The 12160-nt window shown below is 34.0% G+C and overlaps 1 long non-coding RNA gene across 2 annotated transcripts; it reads right to left on the bottom strand.

Annotated features, from left to right (window-relative positions):
• Window positions 1–4420: 4420 nt before the first annotated feature.
• LOC110705385 lies at window positions 4421–10660 on the bottom strand. Of its 2 annotated transcripts, XR_002508070.1 has the most exons (4): window positions 10182–10660; window positions 9915–10012; window positions 7331–7501; window positions 4421–5956 (listed from the first exon to the last, which is right to left on the bottom strand). It is a non-coding gene; the product is annotated as an uncharacterized LOC110705385 (long non-coding RNA). The 2 variants fall into 2 exon arrangements; XR_002508069.1 differs by lacking the exon at window positions 9915–10012 and having other exon boundaries at window positions 10182–10612.
• Between the last annotated feature and the right edge of the window lie 1500 nt (window positions 10661–12160).

Raw genomic sequence — 12160 nt, 5'->3', positions numbered from 1 at the left:
ATAAACTAAATCTGAATCTTTTTTTTTTTTTTTTTGAACGGGAAGAATAATATCATTAAATAAAAGTCATACGGCATTTACAATAATAAGGATCTGTAAACCACAGATTTAGAGAAAATATCATAACTTTTACAATCAAAATCATAACTAATTTGCATATTTGGCATAACTCATACTCCACCGCTTCAAGCTTAACGCGAGCAATGATTTTCGATGTCTTTGCATCTTTCCAAGTTGAGACCTTCGCAATCTGCGCTGATGTTTTGATCGACCAGTTGATGACAAATCCCAGACCCATAGGAATCCAAATCACCTTCCCAATTATTATAAGAACCCTAAAAATAAAATTCTCATCCATAGATGAGAATCAAAATCCCAGAAAATTGGGAAAAAACCTAGAAAATTGGGACAGACTCTCACAGATGGAGAGAACAAAACAAAACAAATAAAAACGTAAAACAAAACAAAAAATAAATTGAATTAAAGAAAAAGGGTCGAAAATAGTCTAATTTCTTCGGAAATTAGACTATTTCCGGCCTAAACAGCCAAAAAAATTATAACCCTAGAAGAGAGAGGAGAGAGGAGAGAGAAGAGAGAAGAGAGAAAAAGGGGGCAGTGGGATTTTAATTAATGACATATGATCTGAGTTAATCCAAACTAAATCTGAATCAACTAACCCTTATAAGAAGGAAAAATTGCCCAGAATAATCCCACCTTTCGCTCATCCGCCCAAATTAATCCCACCTTTCGATTATTTTTTAATAATCCGACCTATATGTCTGATCTGCTCCCAACAGTCCTAAGTGACTTGAAACCGGCTAAACAAGTTACCATTTGTGACTTGTGATTGTGTTGCACACGTGTCACCACGTAACGGGACAAAAAAAAATTAACAAAAAAAATATTGAAAAATTAAATAAATAAAAAACTACGGCCACCAACCTCTCCGACACACCCCACCGAAACCACCTCCCCTACCCAGCCCAACCATCGAAATCTTCTCCTCTACCCAGACCAACCACCGAACCTCCTCTTCTTCCCAGCCCAACCACCGAAAATCGACCCTGTTTGCGATTTTGGGTGATGTGTTTGGTCTTTGCGATTTTGGGTGGTGTGTTTTGTGTCTGCGATTTTGGAGTTGATTGGATGGTGCGATTGTGGGGCTAATTGGATGGTGTGTTTTCGGGACCGATTGTACTGTATGGTGCATTTTGGGGGCTGATTGGGTGTTCGCGATTTTGGGGATGAATGTGGGTGGTGCGTTTGCGAAGGAGCGACAGTGTCACTGCAATGTTGGTGGTGTCGCGGGCTGGTGTCGGAGTCGAAGTCGGTCGAAAACGGGGGTTGGGAAGGGGAGGGGAGTTGGTGGCCGGAATCAAGGAGGGGATCTGGTGGTCGGAATTGGGTAAAGGCTGATGGCTGGCTGCCGGATGAGAGTTTGGGGTTTTTTTAATTTTTTTTTTCTTTTTTTTTAATATTTTTATTTTTATTTTTAATTTTATTTTTTAAAACAAATCATAGGCTGACACGTGTTTTGCAACTTGTAATAACAAGTTTGATGACCGGTTAGGACCATTTAAAGCGGAATAGGTATAAAGGTCGGATTATTAAAAAATAATCGAAAGGTGGGATTATTTTGGGCGGATGAGTTAAAGGTCGGATTATTCTGGGCAATTTTTCCTTATAAGAAAGTATATTTCTTGAAGAAAATTTGTCAATTGTTGCTATTTAAAATTTATATTTTGCCAATTGCATTCATTCATAAAATTGCAAATTGAAGCTCAAAAGTACTCATAACTTGTTAATTTCCACCCAATATAATATATATTTTTTTGCAATTTACGTGTCAAAAAATACTTCGTTAAGGTTTTATGGGTCGTTTTAGACCTTAAGGATCCAAATTAAGCTTGAAATTGGCAAAAAATTAACATATATTTCTCATTTTGTATATTAAAAAATGTATTAATTTATGTGCAACTATTTTCATTTTATTTTTTGCCGCAAAAATGAGACATTTACATCATTTGTTTGTTAATTCCAAGCTCAATTTGGCTCTTAAGAATTAATATGACCCCTAAAACCTCAAAAGAACATTTTTTCGATGCAAAGATCGAGGAAAAATTAGATCAAATGGCAATTAACAGGTTTTATTACCTTTGGGTTATAATTTACAACTTTTTTTAAAAAAAAAAAATAGTTGCAATTTGCAAAATATAAACTTTGAATGGCTACAATTGACAAATTTTTCATTTCGTGAAATTGACAAAATTTAGGGGAGCACTATATATATGCCCTTAAGCTAATGAGAATCTAGATCCATTAAGAGCACTCACATCAGTGAGCATTTTTTTGCTCATGAGCAAAAGTGGTGAGCAAATTTGGTAGAAATAGTACTACATCAATGAGGAAAATGAAAAATGCTCATGAGCATTTCACAATTTGCTCATAGGATGAGCAAATTTCATGATGAATAGTAATATCGTGGGCCCCAGCATTCATCCAAAATTGATGAGCAAAAATGATAGAAATGTTACTACATCAATGAGCAAAAGAAAATATTCTCATGAGCAATTCAATTATTTTTTGATCACTAGTGGGATAAAATTTCCTCACCAAAAATGCTCATGAGCAAATTTGGATGGGAAGAGAGAGAAAGTGGCTAGAGAGAGAATGAACATTTTTTTTTTTTTTTTTTTTTGCTCACTAATGTGCCTGCTCTAAGGGAATGTGCTACTCAGATCATGATAATACCAAGTATTATCCAACTTGAGAGATTGTTCTGCACTAGCTCGGAAGCATGTAAGCCACAAATGATCCCATAGATCGAACTTTGGGCTGCCCAAATAAAAATGAAGAGTTGGGTACATGAGTTAAGCCCAATATAGGTTGGATAGTGTCATTTGAGATTTTACTAAGGTTTTTTTTAAAAGATTTCATAACCAAAGGTTTAATAAACTTACTACATCCGGTCCAAATTACTCGCAACTTTAGGGTATTATTTGTGAGATATAAAATATTCTAAAGTTGCGAGTATTTTGGACCGGAGGTAGTGTAAACTGAAGAGTATAAAACATATTCTTGGGTTTTAACCATCAGCTTAAGCTTTTGGATGAGATTGTCCAAGAATGGTCAATTGACCATATTGGTATATAAGTTAACACCCTTATGACATATTGGTATATAAATTATTGTCGGCGACATATTGGTATAAAAATTAACATGTGGCGATATATTGGTATATAAATTAACAAATTGTGACATTTACCCCTATTTTTTCTTCGGATGAAAGAGCGTGTTGTATACTTCAAAATTTTGTTTTAATTACTTTTGCAATCTTATTTATTATCATAATATACTTATTCAGCACCAAATAATAATTTTTCCCTCTTCCCTTCTAATACAATAACTTTGATAAATCAATCAAACGATAAAACCCCAAAGAACTAATAAACAATAAACAAAACCTCAATATTAGGGTTCGTTTGACATTGTTTTGGTTTTCTGTTTTTTGGTTTTTTATTTTTTAAAAGTATATGATATAATCCCTATAATGAATCAAAAAATATTTAAACTTATTAAAATCATGATAATTTTGAAAACTGACAACAGAAAAGTGGAAACACCTTTTTCTTGTTTCCTGTTTTTAGTTTTTAGTTTTCAAAAAAATAGGAAACTGAAAACCAAAAATGATGCCAAACAAGCCCTTAGTTATTTAATTTCAAAACCAATTACTAGTAGACGCTAACTTTCATTATTACTTCATTTGTATTATACCCACAACTTTGTAAATCAACAATATAATAAGAAAAAATATATATATGAGTGTTTTTTTTTTAAATGAAAGAAGAATCTACCCTTGTGATGCTTCAATGACCAACGCCCTCTATACATTCAAGCTTATATCCCTTTGCTCAAGCTTTCCTATTCGTTTTCCCCTAGCTTCTTTCTCATCACTTTTGGGCTTTCAACTTTTTTTTTTTTTTTTTTTTTTTGGATTTTTACTTCATAATTTTTTTAAATTAATATAAAAAGTAGACAAAAGTACAAAAAAACAAAATGTCAAATAAAAGTTATTAGCACTAAAATTAAGCGTGTGTATCATATACATATCCTCTGACGAGAAAATAGGGGTAAATGTCGCAATTTGTTGACTTATATATCAATGTCACCACATGTTAATTTTTATACCAATATGTCGCCGGCAATAACTTATATACCAATCTGTCATAAGGGTGTTAACTTTTATACCAATATGGTCAATTGGCCGTCCAAGAATATGTCTAGAAAAATGTTTTATACTCTATCATAGCATCATAAACTTTAAAGACATAGTCACAAACCAGAAAATTTCCTTCCCAGGAAATCATCATTATGGAGTATGTGTTGTTTTTTTTTTTTTTTTTGAAGGGGAGTATATGTTGTTGATAAAGCATATCATCTCATAAATAATCATAGCAATCGCTCTCATTGTTTGAAACAAATTTTCTAAATTCACTTGCCGAACTTGCATCTAAACATATATATGATGTCTCTAATATATAGCTGTCTAAATCTAAAATTAAGCCACTGCAATAAATGTATTGAACCGGAACAGGGAACCCGACGTTGGTCGTCAAAATTGCAGGTTGAAAGAAGATTAGCATTGTGGTTTGGAATCGATTCTTTATCAATGGCCCACCCTTTCCGCAGGAGAGACTCCTTGCATCTACTCCCTGGCAAGCTGCATGTCCTAGCTAAGAATCTATGCAAGGGAATTGGCGGGAAAGGCTCTATCGCCTATGACGAGGTAAGCCTACCAAGCGAACTACTGAAGACAGACTACTCTACTGGGAGTGGGAATAAAGCTCCAGTCCAAGGATCCATGTAGTCTCATAAACCGCTTTTAAGGATTCCAATCTGGAAAAAGAATTGATAGCGAGCTAGGAGCCTCTTTTCTTTCTGCCTAGCTCCCTGAAAACAACGTTCGACTTGCATGTGTTAAGCATATAGCTAGCGTTCCTTCTGAGCCAGGATCAAACTCTTCTTTTGACTATGATTGGGTCCTGCAGTGGTAGAACCTCGTGAACCGGGCGTGATTAACTTGCTAGAAGCACAACCGAACCCGCAAGCACGATGGACCGCCGGCAATCATATAATATATGATTTCACTCTTTTTATTTCATTTGTTGCGAGCTTAGCTGAGCATGGAGCTGGTCTGTGGGAGGGTAAGATTCTCTCTCCTTCAGTCTGCTAGCCCAGAGTGGAGGAGAGAGATCCAATTAGCTTACTTTGAACTCTTCCTATCATCCTTGGGAGGCTATATAGTAACAAAATCAAGTAATGGAATGGGAGGACCCTGCTTCCCCTTGATAGCCCAATCGAGCAATGACTGACTTTAAAACCAGTGACACCCTCTTTAACATATAGCCAATAAAGTCGTCAGGCTAAGCTCCATGGACTTCAATACTTCATTCCGGAAACTGCACTTAGGTAACTCCCTCTCTCCGTCCCCAGGGTAAACATTAGTACGAGGCACAGGTTAAAGGAAGGGGAAAAGCGAAGTAAAAAAAAACACTTGTAGAATGTTACGGAGTATTATGTTAGCTGAGTTGGTATTAGCACTCCATACTTGTTCACTTCAGCTGGACAGAGATCTTAGAAAAAAGAACCTTGTAATGAGTCAAAAAACAAAAATAATAAGAGAAGAAACCTAAACCTGTCTAAGGAAAATGTGTCTCGCAGCTGAGTCAATATACCCATTGACAGGCTATCCAGAAGAGAACGTGTAACCAGACTTGGACTTTATGGACTAGGCATACTGAACTCCGAAGCATACCACTCACAATAATCTGTAAGGAGATGATCAAGAAGATTAATCCACTGAGATCTACGAGCTAATGATCGCTCCAAAGTATAGTCACATAGTCAAATTTCTTAGCTCATTTTCCATAACAAACTCCACACCATTATAGCATGCCTGGTAAGATAACATGGAGACGTAGTTAGCAAACAAGTGAAAAAAAATATTCCAGTAGACATCCTCTATCCCACGAGACTTCCCACTTGATACCCTATATCCCATCTAATTGTTCTAGGCACCTAAATAAGTTAAACAGATTACAGATATATTCGATTCAAGCTTAGTAACGTCATTGAGGTAGCAAAACCATAAATCTATAGTAAGATGCGGTAACACCAAAGTAATATAGTTGGATATGGCAATAAACTAACACCAAGTGGGATAGAAGTGTTAGGAAATTAGTGGTGTAATTGTGTTTGATTAATGCGGAACAAGTCAATGAAATTAAGAACGAGAAAAGCAATAAAGAAGATAAACAAAGAACACAAGGATTTACGTGGTTCGGTCAAAATAGACCTACATCCACGGGTGGGGGATTCGAGAGCTTCTTCACTATAATGGAGAAAGAAACAAGAGAATAATACAAGGAGTCCTAAATCTAATGGCTCAAGAAAGGTATGATCTAATTGATCAACTAAAGGGTCCTTTTATAACACAAGAAAACCCTAATAAAACCCTAAGATTGTTCCCCAAGTATACTCAAATAGCCGTCATAGAAAATATATAATTTTAGGAAATATTCAATCAATTATCCTAGAATAACCTAACTACCGAGCTATAGCTCGGCAGCTAGCTCATGCCTGCCGCAAGTCCTCATAGGGCCGAGCTATAGCTCACTCGCATAGAGCTATAGCTCGCAGCCTCGTTCCAGCTTCGTCAGGTTTTTGTAAAACGGTCATAACTTTCTCGTTTCTTATCAAATATGACCTATCGTTGGAAAGCTCAAGCTATCACCTCCAACTTGAATCATCTCAAAATCAGTTGTAGTTTTGAGAGATATAAGCATTCAAAGTCAGCCCTACTAGATTTCGAGTCACAATTTAACAAGTATAGAAGTTCCCTACGCTTTTAAGTGTCAAAGATTGATCACAATCAACATTTCACATCCAAACTGCTTCTGGAAAACACTATTAAGTCTTCCAGCTTTGATGGGTGGATGATTTGATTAGTATAGTCATCCTCAGACACGAGAAAGGTTGTAAAGTTAGATCAACTCGCTGTAAAGATGACAATGCAACAGGAGAAAGGTTTCCACAATTAGACAAGAATGCAAGACAAATGAATTAGAGACGGATCAGGAAATGAACTCAATAAAATTCAAAAAAAAAAAAAACATACGACAGAATACAATCACAAGACAAATCAGGTAGTAAGCAATAACCCTATCCAACCCCTAAAGAAAAAAGAGGGAAAATAAAAAAACATTTGACCAAGATCAACATGTTCAATTTAGCACATAGAAAAACAATTAAAAAGCAGCAATTCTTGTACCTCCTCAAAGCTAATCTTCCAAGGAGATTGTAATGCAATGATTCAGCCTGATAAATGGCACAAAGCCCACTGCTGTTAAGTTTTTGAGCATAGAGCTTAACAGTATTATCTGGAAACTTAAACCTTTTTCTGCACAACAGAGTCAATTCCTAATCCTGCGATCTTTGACACCTGAATTGTAAGAAAAAGCAACTTATCAGCACTTGTTGAATCTCTAAAAAGCCAATATCTGCCCCAATTCATGTAAAGGATTTGATCAAATCATATTTATTGATATTGTTTATAGTTAGCAATCCCTTGATTTACTCTTTAGATTGATAGTCAAAGATATCCCTTATTCTTAGCTAATGAAGTACTCCAATGTATTAGTCGTATTATATTGCTTACTCATGTACTATATATACTCATCACATCAATATAATTAAGCTTTCCAACATTCTCTTTCTCATAACTCTATCATGGTATCATGAGCTTTTGATCCATCTTTTCTTGCTTCCGCTACTACCATGGTTACACTATCAAAACCTTTTGTTGACGCCGACAAATGATGGTGACCATATCAAACTTTCTTCTCGGAAAGCTTCAAACCAAAATCACATTTTTCACTCAACTCTTTTTGGCACCCCGTATTTCATATACCAAGAGATGCCATTGATATATATATTTTTTTTCTCCAAACCCCTTACATGGAGAAACAAACCTTTTTCAATATCCCGTAGTTTACCTACCATGTGTTACCATATACGAAATTCTCTCCAAAACCATTATGGAAAAACATAACATTCTGTTCTAAACCACCACCACCATTAATATTTTCGATCTCGCCTTCAATGGTGGTGAAGGATCGGAACCTCTATATTTTTTTTCCCTCCCATTTGTTGCAAGCATACGCTAGCAAATTTTTATTTATTTTTAAATATTTACAATCAATGGTTCATGTGTTTAAAAACCGTGAAAAACACCCATTAAACAACTTCTTATTCTCTCTCTATATACTATCTTTTTACTTCTTCATGCAACTCCTCCAAAAAAAAAAAAAAAAAAAAAAAAATAAATAAATAAATCTCTCTTAACTCTCAATTTGGTACGTACACCTCTCAATTAAAGAAACACCAACATCTTGAAGTGGCAATCAACAATCAAGAAGAACATTCATTTTACAAGATTGTACTTTCCCTTTGGTCGTTCATCTTGCGGGGGCGTGTAAAGGATTTGATCAAATCATATTTATTGATATTGTTTATAGTTAGCAATCCCTTGATTTACTCTTTAGATTGATAGTCAAAGATATCCCTTATTCTTAGCTAATGAAGTACTCCAATGTATCTAGTCGTATTATATTGCTTACTCATGTACTATATATACTCGTGGAATCACATCAATATAATTAAGCTTTCCAACATTCTCTTTCTCATAACTCTATCAATTCATTCCTTCTTATAAAAAAAAAATAGAAAAATTACTAGCAAGATTGTTGTTACATTCAAGGCACTGAAACATGATCCCATGTCAATGATCAATCAAATCCATTGAATGCATACTTCAAATTGCCAATAACCCCAATTAAAATGAAACTGTACTTTCACAAAGCTTATATCTTTTCTATCCATGAATCCTTCAGCGAAAACTTCTATTATACTGAAACTCTATTCATCACTTGTAAATTGCCACTAAATCGTGGCTGAAAAGAGTATTGCTTATCATCCACACTTCACCTGCTTCATTACAAGCTCCTTATTTTACTATTGCAAACAAATAGTGGATGTAACTTAATTCTACAACTCGAAAGTGCAGACAACACTTTAAGGTAAGACTTCATTTTAAAAATACTAGCAATTGGCGTTGAAAAGATACAGAGTAGTAAAGAGTGAAAGCATCTTTTCAATCCCAAACTACAATCCACACCCCCTAAACCCTTCCCTGCCCGAAAAATAACAAAAACATGCGTAACAAACTTTCTATAACATGATCAAGCTAGAAGAGAAAAGATGCAACACATAACAATGGAGTGCAAGTACAAATACAGCAGTGCATACACCAATCAACATTTTCTTCCAGATGATCCAACCTAGTTAGAGACATATATCAATTGTACAGAAATAGAATGAGAAAAGATGTAACATATAACAATGAAGTGCAAATACAAATACAGCAATGAATATACCAATCCTAAATTTCAACATTTTCTTCCACATGATCTAACAACATGCTACAGCTTATCACACATTACATAAATACCAAACTAGTTCGAGACATAAATCGATTGTTCCGAATGAGAAAAGATGCAACACATAACAATGGAGTGCAAATACAAATACAGCAATGAATATACCAATTCTACATTTCACCATTTTCTTCCAGATGATCTAGCAACATTCTACACTTATCAGTTATCAGTTTATCACACATTACATGAATACCAAACTAGCTCGAGACATAAATCAATTGTTCCCAATTTCGCCTTACAGATGGAAATTCCAATTCCTTATTAAATTACGAAGAATTAATCAAATTCCACACACACAAAATCAAATGGACCAACAATTATATAGTATAAAGTAAGAAGATTAAATGAATTATTTACCAAGAACATAGAAGTGACACGTACTTCAACACTAGAGTATTCAACTTCTGCCAATTTCCCTAGTCAGAACTTCATTAAATCACTCAAACTGTCACTAACTACACCAAAATCCATCAAACCCATGTCAAAAAATCAGAAATTTGATCAAAAAAGTTACTAACATTTAACATAATTTAACTGCTATAAAACCCAATTAGGCAAGTTTACATTCAATTGGAAAGTATAAATCATATAATTAAAATAAAATTATAAAATGAAATTGAATACCTTTCGTCTTTTTGATCATTTGGGTCACCATGATTGATTGGATGTTTCCAGTAAAAGAGCTCTGATTAAACAGAAAAGCCTAAGATAAGAAGTACTGTGAAAGATGAAGAGAGTGAAGCTGTGAAATATGAGTAGCTTCTAGAACTCGTGAGGGAGGGCCATGATTTTGGTGTGGACGTTAAGTTGTTCACTTGGTTGCATTTTTTTTTTTATGTTGAAGGAGTTTGCAATGATTTTTTTGGGCTTATTCCATACTATGACACTAAACATTCATTTGAATCATTTCCGAAGTTGTGCACATGTGAGGTATGTGCAAATTTGAATTGATTGAAAGAAACTAGCATCAATCTATCTATCTATCTATAAATAAACTAAAGGAACAACCGTTGACATTATATTGTACACGTGGCAGCTTTATAAGAAAGATTTTTCCGCCTAAATAAAAATCTGACGTTCAAATTTAATTTTTCCTCCTCTCAATTTAGGGCATGTTCTCTTACGTTGAAATTCAGTTCAGTTCAGTTCAGCTCAGTTCAGTTCAGTTCAATTCAATTCAGTTCAGCTCCTAATTTCCTTCTCTTATAAAATATTCATTTCATTTCAGTTCAGTTCAGTTCACTTAAAGCTGGCAATCCCTGACCCGACCCGACCCGACCCGATAACCCGAACGAACCTGACCCGAAGTTACTAAGAGAAACCCGAACCCGACCCGATCTGAACCCGAATAACCCGAATTCGACCCGAGTTGACCAAAATTTCATATTTCGTAATAATATTAAGTTTTACACTATTTTTAATTGTTTCTAAGCATAACTCGAAATCGACCCGAAATCCAACACGAACCCAACCCACTGACCCGAATTTCTACCCCCTAAGCTCAGTTCAGTTCAGTTCAGCTCAGTTCAGTCAATGAGAACAGACCCTTATCTATACTCTTTAATTTATTTATTTTTCTTCTATCACCAACTATTGGTATCTAATACATCTTTCCCTTATGCTTCATCCAACAAAATACTTTGATGTATATTTTTTTTTCTATTTTCTTTTATATATTACAAGTTTAAAATTATTTTTTATTTGCTTAATTAAAATCGTATATTAAATAACTCACTTTTATCTATATGCTTAAATTTTCATATTCGGTTTTTTCTTCTTCAAAATTAATTTTATAAAATTAGCATTTACAACTAATGGTTATGTCTCAATAATTTTTTCGATACGTAAGAATACATAAAATATATACTCTATATTTTAAAGAAATTTGTGCATCACACGGAACTAATCTGGTACTAATATAATAAAGTAATTCCCAACCTTATCCCCAAAGTACACGTGTTGCGTTTCTATTAGAAAATTTTCCGCCAAAACCTTCTTTTTTTTTTCTCTTTTTTGTTCATAAAAATTATTAACATAGCTGATAAAAAAATATGCAACCTACAAAGTAGAGCAATAATAAACACTTAGATAAATATTTTTTTTTTGTATATTCCCTTGAATCTTTAATCGTTAATATATAAAATGTATTATTTGTTTTTAACTCTCAAAAAGGATTTTAACTTAATTTTAACTTCATAAGATGTCAGGAAACTAAAATTAGAAATAAGTACTCGATATTACTGTGTCTAATCTATATAATTTGATAACATAAATAGATATTTCTCAAACTTATAGTAATTTATAAAAATATTTTTTTTCCTTGTTAATATTCGAGCGTTGCTCGGGCAAAGAACTAGTAATTGTATATTTACAAGTTTTTAGTGATCTATCTAATTCAGCAGCTTTATAAGTTAGATTTATTGGAAATGAGGGAAAATCTCACTATAACCTGTTAGTGAGATTTGATCAAGTGAACCTTTAAGTCATGAGATAGATTAAATCCTTATGTTTGGGTCTAGTTTTGTTTAGTCATTGTTGTGAAGTGCATTTCTTATTTACATGTGTAGTCATATACTTGCATGAAGTTTGTGTTTCATAATTCC

This window comes from Chenopodium quinoa, unplaced genomic scaffold, assembly GCF_001683475.1.
Source record: "Chenopodium quinoa cultivar QQ74 unplaced genomic scaffold, ASM168347v1, whole genome shotgun sequence".
Classification (NCBI taxonomy): Eukaryota; Viridiplantae; Streptophyta; class Magnoliopsida; order Caryophyllales; family Amaranthaceae; genus Chenopodium; species Chenopodium quinoa.
Note: the sequence above shows the minus strand (reverse complement) of the source record. Positions and strands in the feature narration are given on the sequence as shown.